Source organism: Podarcis tiliguerta (genome assembly GCF_965153285.1).
Source record: "Podarcis tiliguerta genome assembly, chromosome: 5".
NCBI classification, from domain to species: domain Eukaryota; kingdom Metazoa; phylum Chordata; class Lepidosauria; order Squamata; family Lacertidae; genus Podarcis; species Podarcis tiliguerta.
In genome coordinates, this window is record NC_139538.1 from 78,313,882 (window position 1) to 78,329,207 (window position 15,326).

At 42.7% G+C, this 15,326-nt stretch overlaps 1 protein-coding gene and 1 long non-coding RNA gene across 7 annotated transcripts in view; one reads left to right on the top strand and one right to left on the bottom strand.

The window, feature by feature from the left end:
* LOC310677529 overlaps positions 1-2,191 on the top strand; it is a 36,233-nt gene extending 34,042 nt beyond the window's left edge. The window contains exon 3 of the long non-coding RNA XR_014511230.1: positions 1,400-2,191. This is a non-coding gene — a long non-coding RNA (uncharacterized lncRNA). The remainder of the gene's footprint in view (positions 1-1,399) is intronic.
* RET (ret proto-oncogene) overlaps positions 1-15,326 on the bottom strand; it is a 115,951-nt gene that overhangs the window by 96,618 nt on the left and 4,007 nt on the right. For 5 of the 6 annotated variants that reach the window (XM_083440324.1, XM_083440332.1, XM_083440326.1 and 2 more), the window contains 2 exons: positions 13,674-13,764; positions 11,219-11,457 (listed from right to left, as the gene is read on the bottom strand). The gene's annotated coding sequence lies outside the window, so the exon portion shown is untranslated. Of the gene's footprint in view, positions 1-11,218; positions 11,458-12,300; positions 12,609-13,673; positions 13,765-15,326 lie in introns of those variants that run through there. The other variant, XM_083440325.1, reaches the window with a different exon arrangement.

The following is a 15,326-nucleotide window of genomic DNA, read 5'->3' on the forward strand; positions in this document are numbered from 1 at the left end:
TTTCAAGTTTGGGTTGCCCCCAGAAGAAATTTAGATGATGTGCAAAGCTGGTGGGCTGGTGAAGTAGCAGATGACCCAAAGCTCTGCTGTCTTACACCAACCATGGTGGATGGCTTGGGTGTTTCTTGCCCATACAGTGGTACCTTGGTAACTTAATTCGTTCTGGAGGTCCACTCTTAACCTGAGTCTGTTCTTAACCTGAGGTACCACTTTAGGTAATGGGGTCTCCCACTGCCACCACGCTGTCACCGCACGATTTCTGTTCTCATCCTGAAGCAAAGTTCTTAACCCAAGGTACTATTTCTGGGTTAGCGGAATATGTAACCTGAAGCGTCTGTAACCCGAGGTACCACTGTTTTTCAACTTTCTCTCACTGTTGAGAGAGAGGAAATGGGGGAGCATCTGTGCTAGCTCCAGGCTAAAGTTGGTAATGAACCCAGCACGGGGGCCCATTGGGGGAAATGAAGAGGCTTTGGATCCAACAAATCCAAGGCTGCATCTGCTTCCAGAACAGCCCATTCCCAAGCCAAACCTTGGCTAGCACCAGCAAAAACACCGCAAGATCTATGCCATTGTAGCATTGTAGCATTTCCATAGATGTAATGGGTGGGAAACTTGCCACAACATGCATTTACGCCGCCACAAAAAAATCACATCATCAGTGAAGGGGATATCCTCATGCCTAGCAGATCTGGGGTTCATGGTTGTGCTCATGGTTATGTAGTTATTTCCCTACAATTTATACCTGAAGACCACATTTTAAGCAAGTCCTACAACAAAGCAACTTTCATGATGCCAAGCAGTTTTGGATCTGGTCACAGTACTTGCATGGGGGGACCAGTAAGGGCCCCCAGCTACACTGCCCTGAGAGCCACAAAAGAAAGAAAACAGAATAAAAGCATGCTTAAAAAGAGGGGGGGGGGTGATTGCAGAAAATTTGGTGGAATTACTCAAGGAATCTAAACAGGGGATAGTTTTTAATGTTTCATTATTGAAGTGTTTGTCACAGGGGAGAGTTCCTCCCCCTACTCTGAGATATGAAGGCTGCGCTATCGATTAGGATTCATCATTGAATTTTGACAAACTCTTTGTCACACTGTAACTCGTTTTGTGATAAATAATATCTTGCTAAGGAAAGATGAGACAACAGTAATAGAACAGATGGGTTCAATCTTTTCAGCAGAGACTTGGAAAAAAGACAATGAAAGGAAATGTATTGTAGTAGAAGGGAAATCATTCTAGCGAGAAGAATTATTTTCATTCAAAATGTCCTTAGTAGTCAGGCTAACTGAGCATTTTAAAGTAATTCTCGCTGTCAGTAAACAGACAGTTTTAAGTATGCATACACTGAAATGATTCCATATGTGCAAATGAATAACTGCTATTTTCCACCCTTTAGGAGAGACAGCAAATATTTCGTGGGTCTCCGTCCACCTGGCTTGGCGCTACCAGCTCCACCATATTCCCCATGCAGCCAAGTTGCTCCTCTTCCCTCACTCCTACACCACAACACCTGCACAATTCCTTTGGTGTCTACTCACTGCAAGGAAACATTCGAAATCCATCCAATTTCCTTGAAAGCAGCCTATCCTTTTGACATTGCAAAGCCAAAGTCCGTTCTTGTCATCTCATCACAATCTTTGGAGTCTCTTCTTCACCCTCAGTAAATCAGAAGAACTTTAAGTGCTTCCAGACTGTTGCTATTCTGGGGTGGCATTCAATCATATGCCAGCAAATTTGGGTTACGAATTTATGGTTTATTGCATGACTTTCCCAGAAGATGGGACTTTTTGCTTGAAGGAAAGTGATGAGGAAATTCAAGGAAAATAAAACCTGCTTTGCTGTGATGTCGTCTAGCCTCCCCAGATATAAACCAAGTGATTGCTCATTAAATAGCTGTCACCTTGTCTCTGCACAAACAAATCAGTATGAAATGTCATTAAACAGGCCATCTGGAGGTACCCTTTATGAGGTGATAGGGATTCCCAATTCTAACTTGTGTACATGGTTGAGAACCATAAGAGTATCATCTCAGGTTGTCCTTAAAATGTTATACTCTTTGAACTGAAGCATTGTAAAGAAATATTTTTAAAATTAGCACAATATTGTGAAATGGCAGCCCTCATTTATTTTATTTGTAAGAACAAAACCCATTGCTTAATTCTACAACAATGTAATGTGTCCCGTCCCCGTCCCCGCAAAAAAAACCCAGGAATGAAATCTGATATTTTTCTGTAGGCTGCTTTCTATAACTAATCACACTTGTATCTCACCCTTCCTCCAAGGAGCTCAGATAGCTTGTATGGGTTTCTTCCCCATTCTCACAAAAAGAATGTGAAGTAAGCTGGGCTGTAAGATAGTGACTGGCCCAAGGTCTGCCTATGAGCTTCATGGATGAATAAGGATTTGAAAATTCACACTAGTTCGTTAAATGACTTGAGGACTCATTTATTTCTGCACTGTGAGTGCAGATCAATCAAATCATTGTACTTTTGTTTTTAAAAATTACATAAGTTGCCTTGTATGATGCTGTGTTTTAAACGCTGAAGCTGTTAATAGGTGCTTGCTAATTTTGATCACAGACTTTGCTGTGCAGCATGATAACTGCAGTGCAACATGCTGAGGAATTTCCTTACATTGTTGTAATGTACTCAGTTTTGTCTTAAATACCTTGCCAAAATAAATTTTCATTGGTTCATCCAATGCCAATAATTTACATTTATGAGCATTTGCTGTTGCTCATTAAAATGTTAATCCCTTTATTGTTATTGTATTGTTCTAAGTTTTTGATGCAGAACTAATAAACCTGACCTGAAACCTGTACAGTTAGATGTTTATGGAATAACAATCATCTTTTGGCTCCCACACCTTATGACCATAAGAAACATGCATTCATCCTGATCTAGCAGAGGGATTGTCACTGTGTTCACCAGAACTCATGAAGACTAATTGCATAGGAAGCATTACTCCCGCCAAACAGTTGCATGAGGTAGCTGTGAACAGAAAACACCACTAGCTCATTTAGGGATGAATACAGAGAGCATCCATATGACGAATCCTTGTGGGGATTCAAATGTGCATCCTTTGATAATCTAAAAACAAACAAACCCTAAGCATCACTTGGATTACATAAACGCACCACAAACTACCATTTTATAGACACACTCTGCTCATATGCTTCATACTCACTACTAATAGCTATTTGAAATACATACTTGTTACTCCTCCAACATCTACACCAAGTCATATATGCTCTTTAATTATCATTAAGGAATCTTCCTCCCCTTTAACTCAATGCACATTACATACTGCTATTTACAGTGCTCTTTCCCCACTTTAAATGTCACCATCCTTTTCTCCAGCCCATATAGATTCAAATACAATCCCACAAGTATCTTTTTTGGGTTCCCCCACGCACTTTTAACAAGAGGTTTTAAAACGTTGCTTTTGTTGCTAAGCTTTATTGTTTGTGGTATTTTATTACCGTTATATTTCATGTTAAACCCACCCTGGGATTATGAATTGATAAAGAGTGTGACAGAAATGGAATAAGTAAACAAATGAAATTTCCTTCACCATTCCTTCTCTTTAGCACTGACACCACTGTGCTCTTCAGTGAAATTGATGCTGTCAGGTGAAAAAGGAGAGACATCTGTACTGGTCAAACTGACTAGGTTTCCTCACCGCACTTCTGTATGGTGGAAGAAGTTAAGGTGTGGAAAAGCCACTCACAGATATATTTGGCTCTATGGAAAGAATGGTGGGATGAGGACTAAAAATGTGCCAACGGTGGGGTAGAGGCTTAAAATGTCTTTAAGTGACGTGTTTTTTTTTTTGTTTTTTTTTTTAAACCACTTAGGTAATGAGCTCATTTTTTAAAAAAAACTTAGGGATTCCATGAGGTAATGTTACATGTAAAGTTATGCCTCACCCAAGCAGTGCTAAGTACACTGTGACAGCTAAAAACAAAGAACTCTGCAACCACAAGAGAGAAATCCCATATTCTGCTTCTCTAGAGGCAGCGGCAGAGCAAGCCAATTGGGCACCTGGGGTGCTGCACGTGCCTTGTGCCCAGGGGTGGGGCCAGCTGCCCATGGGGGTGGGGCGAACCAGGACAGGGCACTCCGTGGGGCCTCTGAGGAGTCTGCCTGCCGCCTCCCAGTAAGCTGCCCTACAGGTGAGGGGGGGGTGGACCCTTTGGGGCAGCATGGAGCCGGTGGGCGCCTAAGCCACCGCGTCACTCCCAGGAGAGATGCATGGCTCAGGCACACTGCAGGCCCCTCAGTGAGTGCCACCCGGCATTTTGTCACCCCCCTCAGTGGTGACACCCGGGGCGACCCACCACACACCCCTTTCTCTACCCCTGTCTAGAGGGTTACAGAATTAAGGGCAAGGCATACCAGATTAGATTTTGCCCTTGAGTCTTTACAGGCAGGTCCCATCTGCATTGTACATTTAAAGCAGTATCATACCACTTTAAAGAATCATGGCTTCCCCCAAAGAATCCAGTGAACTGAAGTTTGCTAAGAGTGCTGAGAGTTGTTGGAAGGCTCCCATTCCCCTCACAGAGCTACTATTTTCAGGGTTCTCTGTGAAGAATGAGGGATCATTAAGCCGCTCTGCAATTTGTAGCTCTGTGAGGGGAATGTGTGTCTCATTACCAGGGCCAGCCCACCCACATGAGGCAAGGTGAGGTGACTGCCTCGGGCGGCAGGATGCACAGGGGCAGCAGATCCAGCCTCCAAGGAATACGGTACATACCATGGTATGAATCGGCCGTTTCCTCAGGAGGCCTGCTAATGCTAATGCTGCCTCTACAGTGGCCTCTGGGTGAATAGAAAGCACTTCTGCTATCCTCCCACCAAACACACCGCTTGAGGGGGCCGGGGCAGCGCAACTTTAGCATGTGTACATGATGCCAGGCTGCTGCAGAATTTGAAAAAAATGGAAAATTGGGGGGGGGGCTCGCCCCTCCCCAATGGCATGCCTGCCTCCCACCCTTGTTGCAATGTAGATCTTTTTCCTCCTTGTTCCTGATGTAGATCTTCGCTCTTGGCAGGAAGGGGGGAGGCACAAAATTTTGTGGTTCTCCTCAGGTTCCAAAATGTCTTGGGCCAGCCCAGCTCCTTAAAACTCTCAGCACCCTTAACAAAAACTACATAAGTTGTAGACATCAGAGTTTGGAATTGGGAAGGAACCTGGGGAGTGGGAATCCACAAGGAACAAAACTGGGGAAGGGGAATTGAGACCAAAGAACTTGATGCTCATTTTCTGTTCCCTACAACTAATCAAACACTGGAGGTGTGGATGGAGCTCTGACTATGCTTTCTCTGCCATCCACCCCACTCATGTCAGCAGCACTAAATGAGCCCTCCCTTCCTGAAGTGATTGTTGGGGAGAAAAGGGGTTGGCCACAGAGAAAGTGTGCCAAAATGTGTTTCTGGCCCCATCCCATGTTTGGCATCGGCAGTGTCCACACAACTGCCATCCAGAGACAGAGGCAAATGCAACTAAAGTAACTGTGCTAAACCCAAACTCTAGGAACCTTTTAAGAAGCTGGTAAACTTACATTGTTCTGCCAAGCCTATGACTGAGCAGACCACTATATATATTATTTTTACTGTAAAGGTTTTAAGGCCTTATTGCTGTTTTATTTTATTGATTTCCTAGTTTTTATTGGACTTAGTATTTATAGTCTTGACTGATATTTTAGGCATGATTTTTATTGTTGTAAGCTGCCTTGAGAGTCTTAGCAGGCTAGTTAGTGGGGTAGATGTTCAAAGCAATATATTTTAAATCCTAGTATAAACTAGAAGGTGTTTTGAGTGCAAACATATGAACAGATTGCCTATACAGTGGTACCTTGGTTGTCAAACTTTACCTGTTCCAGGAATCCGTTCGACTTCTGGAACCATTCAAAAACCAAGTCGCGGCTTCCTGCACTCAGCCGGAAGCGTGGAAGCCATGTCGGACATTCGGCTTCCAAAAAACATTCACAAACCAGAACACTTCCGGGTTTGCGGCTTTCGGGAGCCAAGCCATTCAACAACCAAGGTACCACTGTAGAAGTAGACTTTGTTTGGATAAATATATTGATATCTGAAACAAGTTTATACAGCATATAGAAGGTTATTAGCAACTATTGATAATAATATGACATATCTATTCAATAATCTATAGAAATGAAATTGATGTTACATATTGTAAAACAATTCTGTAAGGTAGGTTAGGATAAGTGATGGCGACTGGCCCAAGGTCACCCCATGAGCTTCATGGCTGAGTGGAGATTCAAACCCAGGTCTCCCAGTACTCCAGTACTCCAACCATTACACCACACTGGCTCTCATATCCACTAACGACAGTTTAGATCTAGTCCTTTTCGGTTACAGTAGTTCACACACTGAAGGTTTGGAACCAGACTAAGTCAGCTGAATTTAGGCCACAAATTAGTCATGACCTAAGCTCTCAGTGATGTTGGCCACAATCCAGTTCAGTTAGCTTTCGTCACGCCAACAATTCCAAAGAGCTCCAATTTGGTGTTGAATTGTAACCAAAGCACAGAGCAATGAAGTGTGAAGAAATTAAGTGATTATTGCATATACAGTGGTACCTCTGGATGCGAACGGGATCTATTCCAGAGCCCTGTTCACATCCAAAAGCAAAAGCAACCCGCATCCGCACATCTGTGCGTGCCGCGATTCACCACTTCCGCGCATGCGCATGACGTCATTTTGACTGTCTGCACATGCACAAGCGGCAAAACCCGGAAGTAACACACTCCGTTACTTCCGGGTCGCCACAGCGCGCAACCTGAAAATACTTATCCCAAAGCTACTTCAACCCGAGGTATGACTGTACATGAAATGGGTGTGTTTTTTCCCCTTTACAGAAATAGGAATTCAGTCTAACTAATGGGTAAAATCCATGAGGAACAGAGCTAACATTAATATTATTTATGTCCACGAACATAAAGTTCATAAAGGAAAGATAACATCTTCTGGAATAAAATTTAATTTTGATACTATAGGAATTTGTATAAAAATATCAGACTGAGGACTTATAGGGGACTAACCTGTAAGTTAACACGCAATGGGTTCTATTATTTCTTGAAGCTGATTTACATTCTTCACCATATGTTTCAAAAACTTAATCAATAAAAGATTAGACTGCCTTTAAAAAATCCACAGCCAAGCTAAAAGTCACCTGTTAAAATATATGGTGCTCTGATGATTAAAAACAAAGAGAGAATTCTAGTCTGCATCCAGGTCATATCTTAGTCTTAAGAGGAAAAGAAGAAGACCTTATTTGTGTCGTTCTTTTTTTTTAAGATAACAGACCCAAATCCAAAACAGACCTACACTTCATTAAAGCCCATTGAAACAAATGGGTTTAAGTAAGCATAACTTTGTGATGGATTTAGACAATAACATTCCTATATGTGTGTACACACACACTATAATCTCCAACTGACCCCAACATGCTAGGACCATCACTAAAACCCTTAAGGCACCATGGCTTCTCACTACGTTATACACGGTCCAGAATTCCGCAAGTGGTGAAAGGATGTGGGGAATGGCAGGGTGCGCAGAAGGACCCATAGGAAGGGGAAGGGCACCAGCTGCCGCCGCTGTATTCCTGTACTCCACCAGCCAGTACTGCTCAATGAATCCAACTACAGTGATTGCGGCAGCAGGAGCAGCCTAAGGGGGCGTGGCTTGTGCAGGCACACAGATGCCCTCCGCCAGTCTTGGCTGCAGACCATAGAAACTATTATGCTTGTGCAGAAGTGCTGCCTTGAAAACATCTGGCACAGGTGCCTCTTCTGAAGCCCAAGGCAGGCAGTGTGGGATATTTAGTCAAACCAACAATTCATGTTTTGCTAGATAATCACATGATTATTTATATATTCTCCTACCTGCCTGGGCACAACCTCTGTCTCTTTTTCATCACTTTCCACCAAGCCAGAAATGTGAGAATATCTGGTGAGTCTGAGCTAAATGCTCTGATTGCATTTTAAGCTAGACTTAAGTATGTCTTTGTAACCAAATTACCATTTTAAGCCTGCCTGAACAAAGCTGCTTTGTCTGTTACTCTTCAGCAAGTACTCTGAGTGAATAAATGTTATTTTTACCTTTTACAAGACTGTGTGGTTATTGTTTTAAGGGGGAGAAAAGGGGAAAATACCAAGATAATTCAGCCTGCCTTAAACCTTTTTGGATTACTTAAACTAAAAGGCTAAGGCTAGCCTATCTAAGCTTAGCTTTTAAGCTGCAAAGGGATGGCACTCTGGTGAACTCACAAACAGGAGGAAGGAAGGAAGGATAGTGTCTAATAAATATATCCTCTCCTAGCATCTATTCACATTCCAACAGGCTGAAGCAAGCTTCACAGTTTAACATATATCATCTAAGGCTCCAGCAAATAACCAGGACAATTGCCTGCATGGCATTGTTACATACTCCTCTTGGTAACAGTTGTTGGGGCAGCTCAGCCAACCCTGCCCTTTCCCCACATTTTCCATCAGCAGTGTGCATATATCGTATTTTTCTGTGTATAAGGCGCCCCATGTATAAGACGCCCCCTATTTTGGGGGACTCCAAATTAAGAAAACACCCCTCAGCACTACCCATGCATAAGATGAGCCCCAATTTTAAACTTAAGTTTTTTGTTTAAAAAAACCTAGTCTTATACACGGAAAAATACGGTATATGGGGTGCAGTGCAGGAGACACTGATGCAGGATAGAATGAATATTTTCATCTGAGGAATGTTGGAGAGTATGGCACACAATAATATTTATAAATAAGACAGGCTCCCATCTGGGTCAATTGGCCAATAGCAGATAAACTGATCTCTGTACATGCGGCTATATTAGCCATGTCCCTCTAGACATAAAAGCTGTGCCCTGCATAAATGGACTTCCTCCAAACCTGCCAACATTGTCAAATGCTCATTGTGATGACACCACTAGTCATGCTTTGTGAGGCATCTCAGCAAGTTCTGGGTGTTCCACATGCTAAGCATATGGAAAATCTTCCAGTTCTGATGCTTCTGTGCAGTGAAAACTCTGTATTTGGTCATGGACTGTCTGCATTGGGCTTGCCCCTCAACCCATTTCCACATCAGTTTGGTGCACAGTTCTCACTGCTCATTTTCCCTCCCTTCTTGAGTCTTTATATGAAAACAATCCCTGCAGTTTGATAACACAGTATTTGGCTTGGGTGAAAAATTGCCTCAGCATAAAGCAGGCATTAGCCATACCAAGAAATCAATTCAGCAGTGAGGATTTTTATTATTCAATCATGTAAGTAATTAAAACCATTGATTGATGGCATGGCAACACAGCTGAAGCTCTCTCACTCACGCCCCAGCAGAATGGTTTGCACCCCCTATTCTCATCTGCGAAACAGCACATGGGTCCACTGATAATATTTCCCTAACTTATACTGTACACATCTGCAACTCTCAGCAAAAACACGGGACCCAATCACTCAAGAAGCCATCTTATTAGGGATATAAAAGGTAAAGGTAAAGGTACCCCTGCCCGTACGGGCCAGTCGTGTCCGACTCTAGGGTTGTGCGCTCATCTCACTTAAGAGGCCGGGAGCCAGCACTGTCCGCAGACACTTCCGGGTCACGTGGCCAGCGTGACGAAGCTGCTCTGGCAAACCAGCGCAGCACACGGAAACGCCGTTTACCTTCCCGCTATAAAGCGGTACCTATTTATCTACTTGCACTTAGGGGTGCTTTTGAACTGCTAGGTGGGCAGGAGCTGGGACCGAAAGACGGGAGCTCACCCCGCCGCGGGGATTCGATCGGCAAGTCCTAGGTGCTGAGGTTTTACCCACAGTGCCACCTGCGTCCCTTTTATTAGGGATATAGACACCTGTAAATAAATGTACCACTACTCTGGAACTGCCATCAAATCGTTTGAAACTGGAGAAATTGTACATACTACTTTGGATAAAATATTGTATAAAATGCTTTGGTGCAATATACACCAAGCTAACACACTACTGCATATCGCAGACAAAAATAAGGAAATTTCCCCAATTCTACTGCCCTAATGTCATCCACCACCACCCCTATATTTTGCTGAAAGCTGCCCTGGTTTTTGCTCTACCATAGCCCATTGTGGCTTGCTTTATAAGCAAAGAGCATGCATTTCAGTCAAAGACAAACCAGCAAAACATAACAGTCCTACAACAGGGCATCAACAGTTAAGAAAAAACCTCAAGAGCTACAGCATATGATCTGTCAGCTTACACCAGGATTGGGGCTCCTCTGGCCTTTCAGATGCTGTTAGAATTTCCATCACCTTGAACCATGCTAGCTAAGGCTGATAGTAGCTGGGAGTTGCCCATCCTTGGCTAGATCAGGGGAAAAAGCTAAGAACTGAAGACCTGAAACTCATGCCTACAACATTTTTGAAAAGCAACCCCCCCCCAAAAAAATGTTGATAATAAATTGCCAGGGATACACCAGAATAATTAAGTGGGGCAACTGAACCTTATGCTAGATCTATTAACTGTACAGTGGTACCTCGGGTTAATTACTTAATTTGTTCTGGAGGTCTGTTCTTAACCTGAAACTGTTCTTAACCTGAAGCACCACTTTAGCTAAGGGGGCCTCCTGCTGCCGCTGCGCCGCCGTAGCCCGGTTTCTGTTCTTATCCTGAAGCAAAGTTCTTAACCTGAAACACTATTTCTGGGTTAGCGGAGTCTGTAACCTGAAGCGTATGTAACCCGAGGTACCACTGTACTTATTGGTTTCATAAAATGTGTAGGTCCCTGCTCCCCAAAAAAGGTTCTATTTTGCAAGCATAAATATTGCAAAACATTGGGAAAGCCCTAATATCATTCCATCTATTGATACTTGGCTACCAGAGTAGACCCAGGTAGAAATGAATAAAGCCAACAAAAAAAGAGCTGGAAGGTTAATGTTTTGGTACTGTAATTATCCCAATTGTTTAGTCAAGCTGCACATATTATCTATGGTGTAGCTGTCTCTTATTTCTTTCCCTAGACTGCAGCAATACAACCTTGCAGCATGGAAACAATTGCTGTGCTGTGAGCATCACTACTGCATCTACCTTCTGTGTTTCTGTAGCACTGTACCAGTCAGTATGATAATAGAACAAGTCAGACTTGGATCCGAAACAAAAGAATTCCCGTGAACAGATGCTGGATATCAATGGAGTTTGGGTTTTGTCTTTTTACCTGAGTTTAAGCCAAGACGTATAAATCATCATTGCAGCTTTTTCGTTCCACTTCTTCTACTCTTCCTGGCAATGCACTTAGACATGCAAAGTCTTAAAATGACGACATCTTCCTCTCCTGTGCGTTGACTTCAAGTAATTAAAGCTATAATAGGTCTCTCTGTGAGTTGTCAGCTTTTCAGGCAAGGCTTCCTCAAAAACTGGTGGTGGGGGTGGGGTCTGAGCATATATAAAGAGGGGCTGGGGGGAGGGAAGAGAGAGGTTATATCAGGCCTGTTTTAATATAATGAAAGGGAGTGGCATATTTCCAGATATAGCAACTAAAACCAATACAAAAAGAGAGGTTTTAGTTTGTTCTCAAGAGGACAGCATCGAGATAACATTTCTAATTTGAATGTTTCACTCTGTTTTAGGCCCCTTCTGCTCTCCTCTTTCCCAACCTCAGAGCCAAACATATTTTTCCACATATGGAAATGTAGTAGACTCAGAGCCTCATTGGTCCCCATTACTGAAATACCCAATAGTCACTGAAAGTTGAGAAAGAGATTATAGATATCGGGGTTTATGCTTTATTTCAACCTTTCATATGCAGCTGTAGAAAGCAGATCCAGCTGAGCCCAAGGGTGATGTGTTCTTCTGCAATGACTATTCCAAAATATCTGCTAAGGAATGCAAAGTCATAATCCCAGCAAGCACTGGGACTGGGGGCTAGAGAGACTGGGGGCCAGAGCAAGCACTGGGACTGCTTCCTCTTCTGAGAAGATCCCATCCACCTTACGCTTTGGGATCCGGCAGATCCTGGCACTGTGCTGGCATATGGCATGTTTCTGTGCATATTTGGTGTGCTCCTGGGAGCATATGGAGGGAGAGACTACCAGGACATCATTTGAGTAGCAGTTATCATAAGATGCCCATTGGTTTCCTTGACCTTGCAAACATGGGACATATAACCATATCCACTCTTCTTTGTGCTATGTTTCATGAAACATAATTTTTAAAAATAGCATCATATGATCCTCAGCATTGATACAATGCATTGTGGGAATTAGTTTGGGAAGCCTACTCAATTGAAACCAATTTAACTGCCAACGATTCTCCATCAAGAGGAATTTTCATATGAAACTATTATTCATCGTGTTTGCCCAGGAGAACAGGCAGCCCTTATCCCAACTTTTCAAGGTTATTTTCAGAAGTCTGCTTCCTGCTGGCTGTACCTCCACCATCCACCACCTAAACACACCAAAAAGGAAAACAAGAAATAGTTCCTCTTTTTTGTCAAAAGAAAAGAAAAATGCTGTTTTCCTTCCCAGAAACATCTCCCACAGCACATACAGCCAGGCTGTCCAGGAGCAGTGGATTCTCTCAACCTACAGTCTGTTTAAAAACCAACTGCTTCTATCACCTGAGAATAGAATCTATGCAAATCTGTACAGTCAAATCTTTGCAAATCTATACAGAGTGGAATTTTCAGTCAACGGCCCAATAATGCTCAATATATGTAAACCAGTCAGCCTTACTTGTGAGCTTGTGAGTTTCACTAAAGTAAAAGGCAATGGTCACATTGCTTTGATTTTATTACTCCTCCTGTTCCTCACTAATGGCATCTGATTGGATTTGGGAAAAGTCACTGGCAGCTACAGCTGCCAACTTTCTACAAAGCACTGTAGCCCTGTCTCTTTGGCAGACATCAGGAGGTGTTAATGTTTATTTCCAAGCTGTGGAGCTTCACCTGCTGATTTCCTCCCATCAAAAAGCTGTTAAAGGCATAGAGCAGGCCAAGCAGCTGGAAGGAATAGGAAAATACCTCCACTGATGGATTCAGCTAGCTGGTGGGGGCAGGAAAGAGTCTATGCCCTACATCTTCAACTCAAAAGCAAAGAAACAAACAATTGTGTCACAATAAAACATTAGGTGCACTGTAGCTTGCCTTGCAGGTCTTAATTTGCCTCCTTCACTCAGCTTTTACAAGGAGAAGAGAAATTACCTTTGAACGGGGGAATCACATTTGTGATTGTACAAACTTAGTAGCGCGTGGAAAAACAAACAACACACTCCTGCTTCCTCCTGTTCTCAGCACAAAATGTTGTAGATGGCATAAATACCCAAGCGGACAAAAAAACACACCCTTGTTTTACAACACACATATGTGGATTTTTATCTGCCCTCCAACACATACACATCCCAGCAGGTTTACAAACCTCGGCCCCCTCCAATGCAATCAATAAAGAGAGATCAGCAGTACCAAAAGATTTAAAATACACAGAGATTAAAAAAGAGCCTCAATTGAAATTTTATTCCATCAAGGATTAAAAAGAGTTAATTAAAAGGCCTGGGAGAATTAAATGGGATTTGTCTAATAGAAAGGTTAAAAGGTACAGAAATCTTCCTGGGGAGGACATTCTGCAAGAGGGTTACCACCCCTAATAAGAATCTCTTCTTGTGTTGCCCTTGCTCACCTTAAATGGTGAAGGTTCCCAGATGGGGGCTTCCAAAGTTGATCTGTATGTATAGGGAGAGTGAATTCATCATTTCTCCCCAGCATCTGAACTGTAATGTAATCAAGACAATTTCCCAGACTATTAAAACATTGCACAAAATAAGGACTTGAAAAATCAGTATGCATTGCTGTATCTACACACACTATTATATTATATTATATTATATTATATTATATTATAATTATAATATTATATTCAGAGGACACACCACACCAGGAATGCAGCGCAACCCATTTTGACTTTCCCTTCATTTTATTGGTTCTGCACCTTTAACAGAAACCTAACAGAAGTTAAACAGGGCAAAGTGGGTTTGCTATTTCCTTGGCATGGAGATACGAGCGATGCGGAAAACTCGACGTGCTAAATTTAAAAACACAGAATCAGGACCACTGAATGAACGTGGGGTGGAATCCTGACCCCTTCTGTGGGACCCAGTGGTCTGATGTAGAAAATTTCTCCACAAACAAAAAAGTGATAAAATGCTACCACTTTAATGGAGGGTAAGGTCTGCTACAGGACATGTCAGGCGAGATTTTACCCAAGGACTGCCTGGCTCACAGTTCAAACTTGGCCATTATGTTACACCAGCTTTCCCTTGATCATTTCCAGAAGGTTAAAGAATCCACCTACACTATCTCAGAAGATGTACAGCCACGTTTGACATCTGGCTGGCATCAAGGGCCCCAGGCCCACATAAAGATCATTAGGGGATTAAAATTTCTTCTTCGTCGTCTTTCCTTTTGTAAAGCACATGAACTGGGCAGGTTGATTTTCTTAATTAGGAATTATTTTAATGTCTTTTTTGCATTTTGTACAAGTTTGCAGTTAGGACTTTGAGCTTTGCAATATATCTGTTAAAGTTCAAAGCCTCTGTGCTAAAAGAACCTTAATAAAACCGAGAAGTGGTGGCTCTTTCCTTCGACAGGTAATTTATTCAGATTCACTGACATTTGTGCTGCTTTTATATATATAAGAAACCCAGATTAACCTGCAGAAGGAGCATTATGTTTGCTCAGAAGATTATGTGGCCGGAAACCTATTGCACACCCACAAGTTGCTCTCAGTTAAGGGAGCATGGGTAACGTCAGCATACTATATCGCATAAAACCAGCTTGGAAGGATTTGATCCAGTGTGTCAACATGACATTATCTTAAAAAGTCAAGGAAACTTCCTGGCACGACTAAAACCTGTGCTACAGGCATCCTAAGCCCTCACTAGCAATGCTGCAAGATTGTTTAGATAGGTTCAAGGGTACATGTAAATATTAGCCATCTCCACAACCCAAACCCTGGTGGGGAGGGCTACTCACATATTTCAAATTTGCATGTAAAAATGTTGCAGTGTATGTCTTACAATTTTATATTCAAGTTTTATATTGTAAGCAGCATGAATGTTCATCATTCACGGACTGTATGCTCAACAGATGAAGTTTGGGTGGGAAGAGTAGGGCATCACACATCCCCCAGCAGGGATCTGCAAGGGGATCAACGTCTTGCATTTGGAAAGAGGGTGGGGTTGAAGGGTGTTTGGGACATTGTGCATGGTGGGTGTGGGGAAGGTTCCCTCCCATGTGCAGCCGGCCACACAACTGAGGAATGGATTTTGCCCTT